An 11,192-nucleotide genomic window follows, 5' to 3' on the forward strand; every position below is an offset into this window, starting at 1 on the left:
AACATATCTACATCAACAGTTATATGTATGACATTTATCTCTAGGAATTATGATCTCTCATTCTGAAATTCTGAAAAGCACTCAGTCACAAGTCAATACTCTGAATGTTGGAAAAGGTGAATGAAGCAGTAGAAACCATAGACAACCGTAAACGACCTTAATCATCGAAAGTTGATGATAAAGAATAGTATGTTGGAAAAGCTCAGAAAAGTTGGAACTGGAAAACGGATTGAGCTAACCACGAAGGAGACCAAGGACAAATACAAGGACCATACCCTATATTCAAAGATTCCAGATAATTCTGGATCCGTTGAAATCTTTAGAGAATATCTTGCTCCTAAGTCATCTTAAAATCTTGCGGAAAATCTTTCTCCATCAACCATCGAACTTAGAAATTCCAAAATATCATCATCAATATCTTCGATATTTCTGAGAATATTTTCAAAGATATTCTCATCCGAAATTATATACCTCTTCGTGCTTCCTGTGTATCATTATATTGGAAACATTCAATAGAAAATCTAGTACCGAAAAGCAGATTATGCGAAACTTTGAAGAAAACCGTGGACAAATCACAAAGAATAAGTTTAACTTCAAAGAATCTAAATGATTCAATGTCTGCTGAAGTCTTTAGTGAATATTTTGCTCATTACTCTAAACCCTTGCGAACAATAGTCTCCATCATCCTCTGATCTTAGATATTCAAAGATATTATCGTATCTTTCATTATAAATATCCTCGATATTTCTGAATATATTTTCATAACTAATACTATCTGAAATCATTTATCTCTTTGTGCTATCAGTGTTACATCATATAGAAACTGTTAGTTTCTATATTCTGTAAACTTTCGAGCTTAAAATATGAATGTTATTGAAGTAATGTTGGGAACTGATGCATGAGTTAGTATAATATAATGACACTTGATCAACGTGATTATATTATAGTAAGTCATACTGAGTTCTAATGGGACATGATGGTTCACAGTAGATCATACCACCATCATGTGTCATGTTACATAACTCTTTCATTCTAATTAACTTCTGAACATATCAAGAAAGTATATTCTTGATAGCTCTACTCTCAATGATTCTGGTAATTTGACTAATCAAATCGTGCTATTACGTTCTTTCTTGATTATAACATTAAATTCACTCGAAACTCCATACTTACAAATTCTAGACCATTACTCGTTTTACTAGAGATCGAGAGGAGATTAAAAAGACGAAGAGCTCCGAAACATAAAGGAAGATATAAAACTCGACAACAACACTGAAATTACAAATAATTAAAAATTAAAACATCACGACAATTAAAAATTAAAAGATTACAATCAAACTACTCGTCGTCGTCAATTATCATCTGCAAAGTAGCGTTCACCAGTCATTTCACCATTCGTAAGGTACTCTGGAGACATCGGTATTTCTCTTGATGTCTCAACTGCTGCTTCAGCTGATTCATCGAGGTAACGATAACCCAACGTCTCTTCATCTTCAAGAACCGCATACAAAGAAATGCGTTTACCGCGATCTTCAATGGTATCTTTTATAAAGTACCATTGATCATCGGTACACAGAAAACTTGCCCTACAATCCGCATCATAATCGTCTTTATAAAAGAACACAGACGTGAATTCACACGGAAATTTTTCCTTTAGAAAGGATAGCAAGTCTTGTAAACCAACATCACGAATGTCGATATCTTCAAACGAAATACTGTCGCCCCACTTATATTCTTTCATTTGATTACGGAAATCACCTCCGTAATGAACATCGAATGAAACAATCATTGAGGGAAGTGTTAACATTTTGCAGTTTGGGAGTGTTTGATTTTGATTTTTGAGAAAGGTGGAAATATAAAAGAAATATATGTTTGAGTGTATAAAATGAAGTATATGGTTGGTTTTTTTATAGTGTAAAAGTGACCGTTGAGATAGCCGTTGAAAATTTTTTTATTTTACTAACGGCTAAAAATTTGGGCAAGTTTTTGGGCGAAGGTGGACGATGCCCGTTGGGACCTCTCTCATGATAGTTTCATTCATGCTCTTCGTATAATCGAATTATTTTATCTGTATTATTCTGTAATGATGAAAACTCTATTTCTCAGCTCATATTCGTCAAGAAAACATATTTATTGTTAGCCATGACGACCTCACTCAAATTTCGGGACGAAATTTCTTTAACGGGTAGGTACTGTGATGACCCAGGAATTTCCGACCAAATTTAAACTTTAATCTTTATATGTTTCCGACACGATAAGCAAAGTCTGTAATGTTGAGTCTTGAAAAGTTTGAACTGTTTCATACATTCAATTGACCTTCGACCATTCCCAACGATTCACGAACCATTATTTGTAATTAAATGTGTATACATATAAATATAAATATAACTATATGAATATATATAATAACTTAAAATAATAATATTTTTAACTTGTAATTAGATATATTAATATTACAACTTATTAATTTTATTAATAATATTACTATTAGTTATGATAATAATAACAATTATATCCAGACCTGTTAATTAAGTTTAGTATATTTTCCATTTATTATATCATATCTACCCATTATATAATTTATTGAATCTTTAATATTTATTATTTATATATATGTTATAATAACATTACCATATAATTTACTTTCATTATTAATTAGTATTAATATTAATATTAATATCAATATTAATATTGGAATATTATTATTTAATATAATATATAGAATTAATACATCTAATTTTTTATATCATTATAATTATTAGTAAAATTATAATCTTAAGTTATTATGATTAATTATTATTATTATTATCTTTATCAATATTATTATTAAAACCATTATTACTCATATAGTTATTATTGATAGAATACAAGATAATATATTATTTTTGTCAATTATAAGATAATCATTATCACCTTTATAATAACTAGTATCATTGTTATTTTTTTTATAATTATTAACATTATTGTAATTATCAATTATTAACATAAATTTTAATTATATAAACTATTTAAAATTGTAGAATTTTACAAGTTGTTTCATACATCTATCAACTGTTTTTGGTTTGTGTTGATTTTCCAAATCTCATTACCAAAAGCAGATTCCTTCACATGTACAGCCAAGTTTGTTAGTGATCAACATCTACCTTTTAATTTTTTTATATTATTTTTTTTATTTATGCTGTCTGCTCACAAATAAAGAAAAGATTCTATCATTACAAAACAAGAATCAATCCTACTTGTACAACCATTTGATTTCCATCCATATACACTGCCATCCATCCATATACACTGCCATCCATATACACTGCTATCTCGACTATCTCTGTTCTGGTTCAAACCATCACCACCATTAACCACTGCACAAAAACTGTGATATTGCTTTTGCTCAACAAGCCATCCACAACTGCAACCACCCATCACCACATCCTGCAACCTTCATCACCATCAAAAACTGCCACAATCAATTACTGCATCAAATTCTGTTGTACAGTTACACTCCACGGCTATTGCCCCTACTCCTTGAACGAGTACCAATGTAAAACACATCATCAAACCATCACGACTGCTGCAAGTTGTTTTCTATTTCAACTCAGTTCAAGAAATACTTTCATGAAATCACAACATTGAACCATTGCTGCTGCATCTAACCTGTTTCCTTTCTGTCCAGAAGCTACCATTTAAATCGTCAAAGACTGCATCTGCAACTGCAGCTGCAAATCACTTCACAATCAAACCACAACACTATAAACATTACTAACCAAATCAATACTCAAATGTGAAGGGGTAACTGTGAATCAAATCAAGAACAACGAGCACCAAATTTTTCATAAATTTGAATATAATGAAATTGAACTCCAAAACGATTTCATAATCTTATAATTATAGCGACTAACCTGTTTGTGAAGAATCATCAATCAAACAACATCAGATTTATCAAAATTAAGAAGAACAGTGATGATATTCAATTTAGGAACCTCAAGTTTAAAACTCGATTTCTAAGTGTTTTCAGACCTCGAATCCTTCATTTAACATGTTTCAATTCCCTGGAATAACCTTCGTTGATCAATGTTTGAACCTGAAAGCACTTACAACAATTCAATTGAAGATTTCATCTTTCGGTCATAAACCCTAGAACTGAAAATTTATGAAGTATTTGATGTTATGAATCTATTCGAAGCTTCAAATAGATGAAACAAACATTCAAGAATATGAAATTATAAGTGGATTAACCTGCAAATTTATGGATCGAATCAGAGAAGCTTTCGATTGACTTTGGAGTTGATCTCGTGAAGAACACCTAAACAGAGACGAAATTGTTATTATAAATCGCAGTTGATACTTGATGGCGTTTAGGATCGTGATGACGAAATTCGTCCTCTGAAGATTGCTCTGCATCTCGATCTGTATTTTTTTGAGGAACCCTAATAACGAGTACCCTTTTATATTAGGTATTATTATTATTATTATTATTATTATTATTATTATTATTATTATTATTATTATTATTATTATTATTATTATTATTGTTGTTGATTATTGTTATTATTATTGTTGTTATTATTATTATTATTGTTGTTGATATGTTAAATATTAAAATTATTAATATTATTATCACTAATATGACTAATTTTATTATCATTATTGTTAGTATTAGTAAAATCACTATTATTATTATTATTATTATTATTATTATTATTATTATTATTATTATTATTATTATCTTTATCATTTTTATTATTAGTATTATTATTAGCATTTGTATTATTATTACTACTACAATAAATAAAGAATATATTGATCTCATATAACATAACTATATATATATATATATATATATATATATATATATATATATATATATATATATATATATATATATATATTTTTATTTATCTAGGGTATATGAAATAAGTATAGTTAATTTGATTACTAATGAAAAATATAATTAAAATAACAATTAAATCATTAATAATATATAATTTTGCTCGATTACCTTTATATGTGTTAATATATTTATAAATGTTATAGGTTCGTGAATCCGAGGCCAACCCTATACTTGTTCAATGTCGTTCCATGTATTTTTACTACAAAATACATTAAGTGAGTTTTCATTACTCCCTTTTTAAATGCTTTCGCAATATATATTTTTGGGACTGAGAATGCATGCGCTGCTTTTATAAATGTTTTACGAAATGGACACAAGTGATCGAAACTACATTCTATGGTTGGATTATCTAATCGAATATGCCCTTTTTATATAGTCTGGTAATCTAAGAATTAGGGAACAGAAACCCTAATTGACGCGAACTCTAAAGATAGATCTATCGAGCCCAACAAGCCCCATCCAAAGTACCGGATGCTTTAGTACTTCGAAATTTATATCATGTCCGAAGGAGGATCCCGAAATGATGGGGATATTCTTATATGCATATTGTGAATGTCGGTTACCATGTGTTCAATCCATATGAATGATATTTTTGTCTCTATGCATGGGACGTATGATTATGAGAAATGGAAGTATGAAATCTTGTGGTCTATTAAAATTATGAAATGATTCTTTATGATAAACTAATGAACTCACCAACCTTTTGGTTGACACTTTAAAGCATGTTTATTCTCAGGTACGAAAGAAATCTTCCGCTGTGCATTTGCTCATATTAGAGATATTACTTGGAGTCATTCATGACATATTTCAAAAGATGTTGCATTCTAGTCGTTGAGTTCATCAAGATTATTATTAAGTCAATTATATTTGGATATATTATGAAATGCTTTACATGCCTGTCAACTGTCGATGTAACGAAAGTTTGTCTTTTAAAAACGAATGCAATGTTTGTAAAATTTATCATATAGAGGTCAATTACCTCGCGATGTAATCAACTGTTGTGAATCGTTTGTAATCGATATGGACTTCGTCCGGATGGATTAGGACGGGTCTCTACACAGACCATCTTGATTTCAATTTTCCAGGAAATAGCTTGAATCGTGAATTGAAAAGAAGAACTCTGTCTCCTTCTTTAAATTCTTTTAAACTTCTGATTCTTTTATCATGCCATTTCTTTGTTCTTTCTTTATAGATTAATGAATTTTCGTATGCTTCATGTCTTAATTCTTCTAATTCGTTTAGTTGACTTAACCGTAGACGTCCAGCTTCATGTAAATCAAGATTACATGTCTTCAAAGCCCAAAATGCTTTGTGTTCAATTTCTACTGGAAGATGACATGCTTTTCCATAAACGAGTCTAAAAGGTGTGGTTCTAATTGGAGTTTTGTAGGCTGTTCTAAAAGCCTAAAGTGCATCCTCCAATTTAATGGACCATTCCTTCGGATTTGATCCTACGGTTTTTTCTAGAATACGTTTTAAAGCTCGGTTGGTATTTTCAACTTGTGCACTTGTTTGTGGATGATATGCAGTGGAGATTTTATGAGTTACTCCATATCTTTTAAGAACTTTCTCAAGTTGATTATTACAAAAATGAGTTCCCTGATCACTTATTAAAGCTTTCGGTGTTCCAAACCTTGCAAAAAGACGTTTTAAAAAGTTGACTACAACTCGTGCATTGTTAGTTGGGAGAGCTTGTGCTTCCGCCCATTTAGATACATAATCAATGGCTACGAGAATATATAGATTATTATGAGATTTTGAAAATGGACCCATAAAGTCAATACCCCAAATGTCAAATACTTCACATACTTGAATGACATTTTGTGGCATTTCATCACGTTGACTTATTTTTCCGGCCCTTTGACAAGCATCACAGGATTTGCAAAGAAGGTGTGCGTCTTTGTAAATTTTAGGCCAATAGAACCCAGTATCATAAACTTTTCTTGCTGTTAGTTGAGGCCCATAATGCCCTCCTGTTGGTCCTGTGTGACAATGGTTTAAAATTTTACTAGCTTCATCTCCGAATACACATCGGCGTATTATTCCATCTGGACAACTTTTAAACAAATGTGGATCTTCCCAGAAATAGTGTTTTATATCACTGAAGAATTTCTTTCGTTTTTGGTACGATAATCCTTTTTCAAGGAATCCACATACTAAGTAGTTTGCATAGTCTGCAAACCATGGAATTTCATTATAATCTATCTTCAATAGATATTCATCAGAAAAGTTGTCTTGTATGGCCGATTCATTTAGAACTTCTAAGTCGGGATTTTCAAGACGAGAAAGATGATCAGCGGCGAGATTTTCTGCTCCTCTTTTATCTCGGATTTCAATATCGAACTCTTGTAAGAGTAAGATCCAACGGATTAATCTTGGTTTGGCGTCTTGTTTCAAAAATAGGTATCTAAGAGCAGAATGGTCGGTATAGACCACCGTTTTTGCTAAAACGAGATATGAACGAAATTTGTCAAAAGCAAAGACAATAGCAAGGAGTTCTTTTTCAGTAGTTGTGTAATTTGTTTGTGCTCCTTGTAACGTCTTACTAGCATAATATATAGGTTGAAATCGTTTTTCAATTCTTTGTCCTAAAACGGCTCCCATTGCAAAATCACTTGCATCGCACATAAGTTCAAACGGTAGATTCCAATTTGGTGTTATCATGATCGGCGCATTAGTGAGTTTCTCTTTAAGAATATTAAAAGATTTGATGCATTCATCTGAAAAGATGAATGGAGCATCTTTTTCTAGGAGTTTATTCATAGGAGTGGCAATTTTAGAAAAATCTTTTATGAAATATCGGTAAAAACCGGCATGCCCTAGAAAACTCCTAACTCCTCTAACATTGGTGGGATGTGGAAGTTTAGCAATTACATCTACTTTAGCTCTATCCACTTTAATTCCTTCTTTTGAAATTTTATGTCCAAGAACGATGCCTTCTTTAACCATGAAATGGCATTTCTCCTAATTAAGTACTAGATTTGATTGTTCGCATCTAATAAGCATTCGTTCCAGATTAACTAGACATGATTCAAATGTATCGCCGAAGACTGAAAAGTCATCCATGAAAACTTCCATGCATTCTTCTATCATGTCGTGAAAAATCGCCATCATGCACCTTTGAAAGGCTGCAGGGGCGTTGCAAAGTCCAAATGGCATGCGTTTGTAAGCAAAAGTACCATAAGGGCAAGTGAATGTGGTTTTCTCTTGGTCTTCGGGTGCTATTGGAATTTGAAAATATCCGGAAAATCCATCAAGAAAACAATAGTAACTGTTTCCGGCTAATCTTTCCAACATTTGATCAATGAAAGGTAAGGGAAAGTGATCTTTTCTGGTGGCGTCATTTAATTTTCTATAATCAATAAAAACACGCCATCCTGTTACGGTCCTAGTAGGAATAAGTTCATTTTTCTCATTTGTAATGACAGTCATGCCACCCTTCTTAAGCACGCATTGAACTGGGCTTACCCATGGACTATCAGAAATTAGATAAATTAAACCTGCATCTAGCAGTTTAATTTTAACAACATCTTGCATATTAGGATTTAGTCTTCGTTGGCGTTGCACGTACGTTTTATGACCTTCTTCCATAAGGATTTTATGTGTGCAATACGAAGGACTTATTCCTTTAATATCATGAATCTTCCATGCAATGGCTGGTTTATGAGCTTTCAACACAGAAATGAGTTAAGATTTCTCATTTTTAGTAAGAGAAGACGATATTATTACAGGTAATTCAGATTCACCATGTAAATAAGCGTATTCCAAATGGTTTGGAAGTGGCTTTAACTCTAATTTCGGAGGTTCTTCTATCGATGATTTGTTTCGATATCTGTCTTCTTCTTTTAGCATTTGAATTTCATCTGTTGTTGGTTCATATCCATTTGCTATTAGTGTAGCTAACATTTCAGCTTCATCAATTGGTTCAGTTCCTTCTCCTAAAGAACATTCTCCTGTTCCTTGTAATTCTGGAAATTCTTCTAACAATTCTGCATGTGAGTCTATAGTTTGAATATAATGCATGTATCATCTGCAGATTGCGATTGTTGCATTGCTCTATCAACTGAAAAGGTAACACTCTCGTCCTCTATACTTAGGGTCAATTTTTTACCAAACACGTCTATCATTGCTTTAGCCGTGTTTAAGAATGGTCTTCCTAATATGAGAGGAACTTGAGAATCTTCTTCCATGTCCAGAACAACAAAATCTACTGGAAATACTAAAGCACCAACTTTAACTAGCATATTCTCCATTATCCCTCTAGGATATTTTATTGATCTATCAGCTAGTTGTATACTTATTCTGGTTGGTTTCAATTCTCCAAGGTCTAGTTTAGTGTATAATGAATACGGCATTAAATTTATACTAGCACCTAAGTCTGCTAATGCTTCTATTGAACTAAGACTACCCAGAAAACATGGAATTGTGAAACTTCCTGGATCAGATAATTTTTCTGGTATCTTATTCAACAGCACTGCTGAACAATTAGCATTCATAGTAACAGCCGAGAGTTCTTCCATTTTCTTTCTATTTGAGATTAGATCTTTCAGAAATTTAGCATATCTAGGCATTCCTGAAATCACATCAATGAAAGGAAGATTTACATTTATCTGTTTAAACATATCCAAGAATTTGGATTGCTCGGCTTCAAGTTTCTCTTTTTTCATTTTACTCGGGTAAGGAAGTGGTGGTTGTTATGGTTTAACATAAGGTTTAGCCTTAACTGTGTTATCTTCATTAACCTTTTCAACTACCGGTTCTTTTTCCTTATCTTGATCAGGTTGTGGTTCTTGTGGAGTAGGAATAGTTTCATCAGAAGTTACAGGTATTTCAGGTGGTTTAAGTGTTGTACCACTTCTTGTGGTAATGGCTTTAGCTGTTTCATTCCGGGGGTTAGCATTTGTATCACTAGGTAAACTTCTCGGTTTTCTTTCACCTATTAACCTTGCTAGGTTACTTACTTCTTGTTCCAAATTTTGAATAGAAGCTTGTTGATTTCTAAATGCTTGAGCATTTTGTTCATTAGTTTGTTTTTGAGATGTGAAAAACTGCGTTTGAGTTTCAACTAGCTTCGTCATCATATCTTCTAAATTCGGCTTTTTATCATCGGTTTGTGGTGGTTTGTTTTGAAAATTAGGTATTTGCTGATTGTAAGTATTATTGGATACTTGTTGATTGCTAGGACCTTGTTGGTTGTTGTATGGAACATTTCGATTATAATTCTGGTTTTGATTGTAGATCGGTCTTGGCGGTTGATAATTATTCTGATAATTATTTCCAGGCCTTTGGTTTAGATATGAAACATTCTCTCTTTGTTCCATTGTTAGTTCAATACTGAGACAATCTTTTGTCAAATGTGGTCCTCCACACTGCTCACAACTAATTCGTATTGAGTGGATATCTTTAGTCATCTTTTCCATTCGTCTCTCGACAGCATCTATTTTTGCAGAAATGGAATCTAAGTCATGGCTAGAATCGGCTCTAGCTGCTTTAGATGATCTAACGATATCTTTTTCTTGGTGCCACTCATGTGAGTGGGAAGCAGTGTTATCAATAATTTTGTAAGCATCAGTTTCTGTTTTCTTCATAATGGAACCACCAGCTGCTATATCGATGTCTTTCCTTGTAGTGATGTCGCATCCTTGGTAGAATATTTGTACTATTTGACAGGTGTCTAAACCATGTTGCGGACATCCTCTTAATAACTTTCCAAATCTTGCTCATGCCTCATATAGAGTTTCATTTGGTTTCTGTGTGAACGTAACAATTTCTCCTTGAAGTCTTACGGCTTTAGATACCGAAAAGAATTGTTTAAGAAATTTTTCAACTAAAACGTCCCATGTATCAATCGCCCCTTCAGGTAACAATTCCAACCAATCTTTGGCTTCTCCCTTTAAAGTCCAGGGAAATAACATGAGATATATCTTTTCATACTCAACTTCTCTTATTTTAAATAGTGTGCAGATCCTTTTAAAGGTACGAAGATGTTCATTTGGATCTTCCTTCGGCGCACCACTAAATTGGCATTGATTAGTCACCATGTGTAGAATTTGTCCTTTGATTTCATAATCTGGCGCATTAATGTCTGGATGAGTAATTTTGTGACCTTGGCCAGTGAGTTTAGCTCTCATTCGGTCTTCCATACTTAAAGGTTCTGTTACTTCCATAATTGAATTTGTTGAATTTGAATCACTAGAGGATTCTGATTTAATGGTTCGTTCCTCAACAATCTCTGTTTGAATGATTGGTGGTTCCGGAGGAAAATTTAATGGTTCAGGATCTATGAATTATCCCTGAATATTCTCCG

At 32.4% G+C, this 11,192-nt stretch overlaps 1 non-coding gene across 1 annotated transcript; it reads left to right on the top strand.

Moving 5' to 3' along the window:
- Positions 1-10,561: 10,561 nt before the first annotated feature.
- LOC139865105 (small nucleolar RNA R71) lies at positions 10,562-10,668 on the top strand. The gene has a single exon (XR_011764632.1). It is a non-coding gene; the product is annotated as a small nucleolar RNA R71 (small nucleolar RNA).
- Positions 10,669-11,192: the final 524 nt, after the last annotated feature.

The sequence above is a fragment of the Rutidosis leptorrhynchoides genome, chromosome 8, assembly GCF_046630445.1.
Source record: "Rutidosis leptorrhynchoides isolate AG116_Rl617_1_P2 chromosome 8, CSIRO_AGI_Rlap_v1, whole genome shotgun sequence".
NCBI lineage: Eukaryota > Viridiplantae > Streptophyta > Magnoliopsida > Asterales > Asteraceae > Rutidosis > Rutidosis leptorrhynchoides.